Here is a 7,082-nt window from a genome sequence, read left to right as displayed (position 1 = left end):
TAAATTGACACCAATGAGCTTAACTGAAGTGTCCGGCATACCTAGTTTGACTTATCAAGTGACGCAAGTTAGGATGAAAGAGACCCATTGAATAGTAGCACGTAAGAACCGGTACGTGCCCAGTGACAAAAGCTGGCATACTGATGTGATTGAAATGCGCCACATACGCAGTGGCATCAGTTCTGTTACCCAAGTCGGTCTCTGAGAGATTCATTGAAGAGTGGCGCATATCTAGTGAAAGATACCCAGTGCTCCAAGTTGGCATCAAAGAGGTTAACTGAACATAACCACTATGACTCAGCCAGTCACAAAGTTGGCGGGAAACAATTCAGACAGACAGACAGACAGACAGACAGACAGACAGACAGACAGACAGACATACATACATACATACATACAGGCATACAGACAGACAGACAGACAGACAGACAGACAGACAGGCAGGCAGGCAGGCAGATAGATAGATAGATAGATAGATAGATAGATAGACAGACAGACAGACAGACAGACAGACAGACAGACAGATAGACAGATAGATAGATAGATAGATAGATAGATAGATAGATAGATAGATAGATAGATAGATAGATAGATAGATAGATAGATAGATAGATAGATAGATAGATAGATGCTAGTCACAGCGTGTTTACAGGAGGTATTCAGAGACCTGAATTGGGAAGAATTGGGGATAAGAGTTAAAAGACAGTACCTTAGTAACTTGCGATTCGCTGATGATATTGCCTTGGTTAGTAGCTGGACAGGCAAAGCAGAAGAGTGGGTCTAAAAATTAATCTGCAGAAAACTAATGTTTAACAGACTCGGAAGAGAACAGCAGTTTACGATAGGGAGCGAGGCACTCGAAGTGGTAAGGGAATACATCTACCTAGGGGAGGTAGTGACTGCGGATCCGGATCATGAAACTAAATTAATCAGAAGGATAAGAATGGGCTGCGGTGAGTTTGGCAGGTTTTCTCAGATAATGAACAGCAGGTTGCCATTATTCCCCAAAAGAAAAGTGTATAACAACTGTGTCTTAGCAGTACTCACCTACGGCGCCGAAACCTGGAGGCTTACGAAAACGTTTCTACTTAAATTGAGGACGACACAACGAGCTATGGAAAAAAGAATGATGGGTGTAACGTCAAGATAAGAAGAGAGCAGATTGGGTAAGGGAACAAACGCGAGTAAATGATATCTTAGTTGAAATCAAGAAAAAGGAATAGGGAGTGGCAGGACATGTAATGAGGAGGAAAGATAACCGGTAGTCATTAAGGGTTACAGACTGGATTCCAAGAGAAGGGAAGCGCAGCAGGGGGCGCCAGAAAGTTAGGTGGACGGACAAGGTTAAGAAGTTTGCAGGGACAACATGGCCACAATTAGCACATGAGCGGGGTAGGTTGAGGAGTATGGGAGAGGCCTTTGCCCTGCAGTGGGCCTAGCCAGGCTTCTGATGATGATGCTGATCGTACCAATTAGGCTAATCGCATAAAAACTTGAATAAAGGGGAGTGCTTCGTGCAGAACATGCGTTCGCTAATGATTTTATAGGGTCATAATGCTTAAGTCTGCAATACACTGATCTCTTTAGGGCAGCTAGTAGTAATTCCTCATTATTTTCATTTTGTCTCCTCCTACATTCGCTCCTGCTTGCGAAGCCCCTTTTATAGGAATAGCAATTTACACGGAGGCTAAAGCGCGTTGGCGCCACTGCCGACGCGTCAGCGGTATTCTAATATATCCACGCCGCAAGTTTGGCCCTCGTGGGAGGTTTAGTCTGTCTTCAGGGAGGATTGATTGAAAACAGGTCTTATTATAACTTTTGCGTAAGTATCCTGCAGCGGTGACTAAGGTTGGGATAGAAAACAGGGTTCGGCTGATCTCTTCCTCCACTGTCAGCAACCCTTCAGGGGCGAGACTGCAAGAGGTGGTGGTTGAGCCTCGGGTATTGGCTTTGCATTCGTATCCCTGAAGCCGTCCCCGACCGGTGTATCTGTGGAGTCTTGGAGGATGTCGATGAGCGACCGCCGGAGCGCAGTGCATCTGGCCGGCAAAAAGGACGAAGCCAATCAGGCACGCCCCCACGCTCTGCACAATCAGCACTGACCGAGCCGGGGCAGTAACCTGGTTGGCACTCCTGGCATAAGAGTTGTGTGCACATAAATTTGTGCTTCTGCTAAGCAAATGTGAGCACCCTGGAGCATAGACATGTCTGAGGGTAAGTGTCAAGATATATATATATATATATATATATATATTTCCGCGGGTACGAAAGGCGCGGACCAGAAGAGGAGAGAAGACGAGGAGAACGAGGAGTTTGAGAGGCCAGACTGCACTACGATCACGCTACGATCATCGTCCATCTCCTGTGAATAAAACCAGTTCTTCGCAACTCTGCGTAACAGTTGTGGTGGAGGTACTGGGTAATCAACACCCGAAGACGGAGGCTGAACCACAAGTTCTTCGACAGGGCCGTCGCCTTGCTGGACTCCCACCGAATCCACTGGAGTTTAATATGTCCCACGACCCGGATGAAGAACGGCCCATTGCAACTGCTGCGCCTACGAGTTCTGTTCTGCAACTGAGAGATGGCGTCCCTTCGCCGGAATATCGGACGAAGACGTCGAGGAATGGCTCATCCATTGTCACCGGGTGAGTGCCGCCAACAAGTGGAACAGCGCTTCTCAGCTTTCGAACGTCGTGTTCTTTCTAACGGATACTGCGTTGTTGTGGTTCGACAACCACGAGGAAACGTTCACAACATGCGCGAATCGGCGACTCCGCAACGAAAAACAAAAGGGCAAAACAGACGCTACTGCAACGTGACAACTGCCAGGCGAAACCTGCACGACCTACACTGAGGCAATAATAAAACTGTGTAGCATGGTGGACTATGAAATGTCCAAGAAAGACAAAGTCGGGCACATCCTAAAAGGAATCGCCTAGGATGTTTACAAATTACTGATCGCAAAAGACAACCTGGCTTCCGTCGCTGACATCACTCGGCACTGTCGCACATTCGAGCAACTAAAGACGAGGCGCATCACGCCGAAGTTTGGCAGACTAGCCAATGTGACGGCAGTTGCAAGCGTGGAAAGCAACTCAACGATCCGACAAATAGTTCGGGAAGAGCTCAGCCTGCACGCGCAAGTGACACATCCAGACACTCATAGCTTCCGCCTACCACCAGATTTCGAGCCCAACGTGGCATCCTTCTCCCCGTATCCTGCGGCAAGGGGCACTCATTATTATGAAGTCGCGCCCCGACAGCAGCCACGTCTCTACGACAGCAGCCCTACTTATGACGCTCGGCTAAAACGAGAGCAGCCGCGTTTTACCCCTGAGGCCCTGTGACTTCTATCAGGCCGCGACAAGAACAGCACCGACCCTACTACCACGACGTGACTTATGAACGATATAAGGGATTTCAGCAAGCAGCAGAGACATGTTATCCACATGACAACGAACTTTCTCGTCGTCCGCAGCCGCCTACCATTCGTTTCGAGGAAGACGCTGTGAACCGCGACCCTCCCGTGTGCTACAACTGCGGTTCCACAGGCCATATAGCTCGATATTGTCGCCAAGGCCGTCAATCACGTAGGACACCACCAATGTTCTCGCCACCCAGAACCCGTACATCATATGACTTGCGGACGACCGATTTGCTTCCAATGGACCACTTCTCACACGAGACCAGACGCAGCGATTCGCCAGCATCTGAGGGGAGTTTCACGCCGCCAAATAACCATCCCCGTCTCTCTCCGTCCCCTCGGCGCCGTTCTTCATCACCGCCGCCGGGAAACTAGCATCCGCGGCCAATGGAGGCGTGGTCGCCCGACGGTCTTTGCAAGAAATACCTCTGCCTGTTGTGATGCTCAAAAACAAATTGAATGTCTCGATTGACGGAATACCGACCATGGCGTTAGTTGATACTGGGGCGACTGTGTCTGTGATGAGCCTCGCTTTCAAAAACCGTCTAGGCCACGAATTTGTGTTTTCTTAGAACGACGGTATTACCTTCTGTGGAATAGGCGGCGAGTGGCTTCATCCCCTTGGTGTTTGTACTGTGAGTGTTTTGTTGGCTGGGAAAGTGTTTGTGTCGGAATTCCTTGTTCTTTCTCGTTGTTCGCATGATGTTATTCTTGGTATCGATTTTCTTGAATAGTGCGCTGCTTCCGTGGACTGTGGTTGTGGCGAAATATCATCGAACAAGTTATTTATATCAGCACATTCCGAACAAAGCTCGGGTGGTGAAGACAGGGACACAGACACACTCAGTGTTCTTGATGAAGTGATTGCACCATCGTGGTGCCTGACGCCCGTTTGTGTTTCTGCAACTACTGTTGATGCTGATTGTGTTGACCTTGTAGTTCCGCATAAACTGTGCTAAAGAAGATATACTTGTGCCCTGCTCTGTCGTGTGCATGACGAAAGGAGTCGCCACATTGTGGGCGCTGAGCTGTTCCGCCACGCCGGTTGTCCTTCCTCGCGGTATGAAAATCGCTCTCTTCGATAAAGCCACATGTCGCTAAATAGCGGCACTAACTACGGACGTCTTTACAGCTTGCTCTCCGTGCGTTAATCGCCATTCTGAAGAGCTGATGCTTGGCATGATCACCATGGCTCTCGGTACAGGTCCTTCCAGGCATGAGGCTGCATTCGACTTCACGCATGGAGATGCACCCCTTCATTTACCGTCGTCCCGCGCTCGTCACAATAGATAACGGCTCAGCACACCCCATCCGCCAGAAGCCCTAGCGAGTGTCATCGTCCGAGCGCAAAGTTATTGTAGAGCAAGTCAAGGAGATGATGAACAAAGGTGTCGTTCAAGAGTCGTTTAGTCCATGGGCAGCCCCAGTAATCCTGGTTCGAAAAAAAGATGGCTCCTGGAGATTCTGCGTGGATTACAGACACCTAAACGCAGTGACGAAGGATGTCTATCCACTACCGCGAATCGATGACGTCATTGATTGCCTACACGCTGCTTCTTACTTCTCAACACTTGTTTTGAGATCTGGGTATTGGCAAATACCTATAGACCCTGCCGACAAGGAGAACGTTTTCGCCATACAAAAGTTCCGGTGTAATCTTTACGGTAGACCATTCAAGATTATCACCGTCCATCATTCTTTATGCTAGCTGGTCGGTTTGCGTGATCCCTCTGGTCGCCTCGCACGTTGGGCGCTGCGCCTCCAGGAATACGACTTGGTGGTATCGTACAAGAGTGGCCGTCGTCATGCTGACGCAGACTGCCTCTCTCGGATTGCTCTTGCGACTACCGACGGTGATGCTGAGAATTTGGCGACTGTCTCGCTGCTGTTACTTCTACGTTCCCTGACGCGGCAGACTTTCAGCGAGAACAACGGAATGATGTTACCCTCGATCCGCTTTTTTCGCCGCCCGTACTTCTAAAGGCAGCGGTCGCTTTACTGTCCGTGATAAATTGCTCTACAAAACGAATTACTCCGGGCGAGGAGCGCGTCTTCTGCTTGTTGTCCCCAACGGTCTCCGCTCCGACGTTCTACGCGCCATGCACGACGATTTGACATCCGGCCATTTCCGCTTCGTACGAACGCTGAACCGTACGCAGGAGCGCTTTTACTGGCCGAAGATGTACGAAACAACCAAGCGCTATGCCGCTAGTTGTGAAACGTGTCAACCTCACAAGCGACCGACCACCGCAACGCCGGGTGCCCTTCGACCATTGACACCGTCCAGTATGCCGTTCGAGCAAGTAGGCATTGACCTTTTGGGTCCATTCCCGTTATCTAACAGCAAGAAACGTTGGATAATTGTCTGCGTAGACCATCTTACACGGTATGCAGAAACTGCAGCCGTGCAAGAAACTCCACCGCTGCTTGCGTGACGGTCTCCCTGCTGCGTTCCGTGGTCCTTCGTCATGGCCCGCCACGTGTCATCATCAGCGACCGTGGTCGCCAGTTCACTGCTGATGCCATTAAAGAGTTACTTCGCTTGTGCACTTCACAGTTCCGTCATTCTACGCCGTATCATCAACAGACCAATGGCCTCGTTGAAAGGACGAACAGAACGCTGACCAACATGATTGCCATGCACGTCTCCTCCAATCATAAGAAATGGGACGATGCGCTTCCATTCATCACTTACGCATACAACACGGCGAAACACGAAACCACGAACTATAGCCCATTTCAGCTCCTGTATGCAAGGTTACCGCGAAGCCCTCTGGACACTTTCTTACCCTTCGTACTGCACAGTGACGATTCTGTATCGAAGACTGTGTCTCGCCGAAGCCCGTCGAATAGCTCGTCTTCGTACTCTGGCCTCGCAAAGTCGTTCGAGCGAGCGACACGACGACCGTCACGTACAAGTATCGTTGGAAAAAGGTACGTGAGGTACTTCCACGATCGAGTACTTCCCCGATCGGTGCCCCTCTAACAAGATATCTTCATTTTTGACTAAGCACTGGACTCCACCTTCTCTAAGAGATAAATGCCTCCATCTATACATCAGAGCTGTGCAGCGAGATGTACTTGAAGCATACAAAACACAATTACTATTGCGTCGGAACCTTAGCCCTAAAGAAAGGGACGCAACTGAAACGTTGGCTAACCGCGAGGACATCATCGTTAAACCCGCTGATGAAAGTGGTGCAGTCGTCATCATAGACAAAGCCAGTTACATAAGTGAGGCTCACAGACAACTTAATGATCAATAATTCTACAGGGACCTGAGTTACGACCCGATCGAGCAGTTCAAAACCATGGTAAAGGAAACTTTAGACAATTTCGCGAAGCAAAACAAGATAGAAAAATCTGTAGTTAAGTCATTAGTCCCCCTAAGCCCGATAGCTGGTAAATTTTATCTCCTTCCTAAAATCCATACGGAAAACAACCCAGGGCGACCAATAGTTTCTGGAATAGCTACCGTCAGAGAGAACTTGCTCCGCTTTTTAGATAATCTTATCAGTTCAACTCCTTCAAAATTTTCTTCTTATATCAAAGATACTAACCACTTCCTGTCTGATATCGCTGACTTTCGTGGTCAGAGCGATGCTCTTCTAGTCACACTGGACGTGGCGTTGCTGTACACGAGCATTCCCCATAC

The sequence above is a fragment of the Dermacentor andersoni genome, chromosome 11, assembly GCF_023375885.2.
Source record: "Dermacentor andersoni chromosome 11, qqDerAnde1_hic_scaffold, whole genome shotgun sequence".
In the NCBI taxonomy this organism is placed as follows: domain Eukaryota; kingdom Metazoa; phylum Arthropoda; class Arachnida; order Ixodida; family Ixodidae; genus Dermacentor; species Dermacentor andersoni.
The sequence above is the reverse complement of the archived record's forward strand: the minus strand, read 5'-3'. Positions refer to the sequence as shown.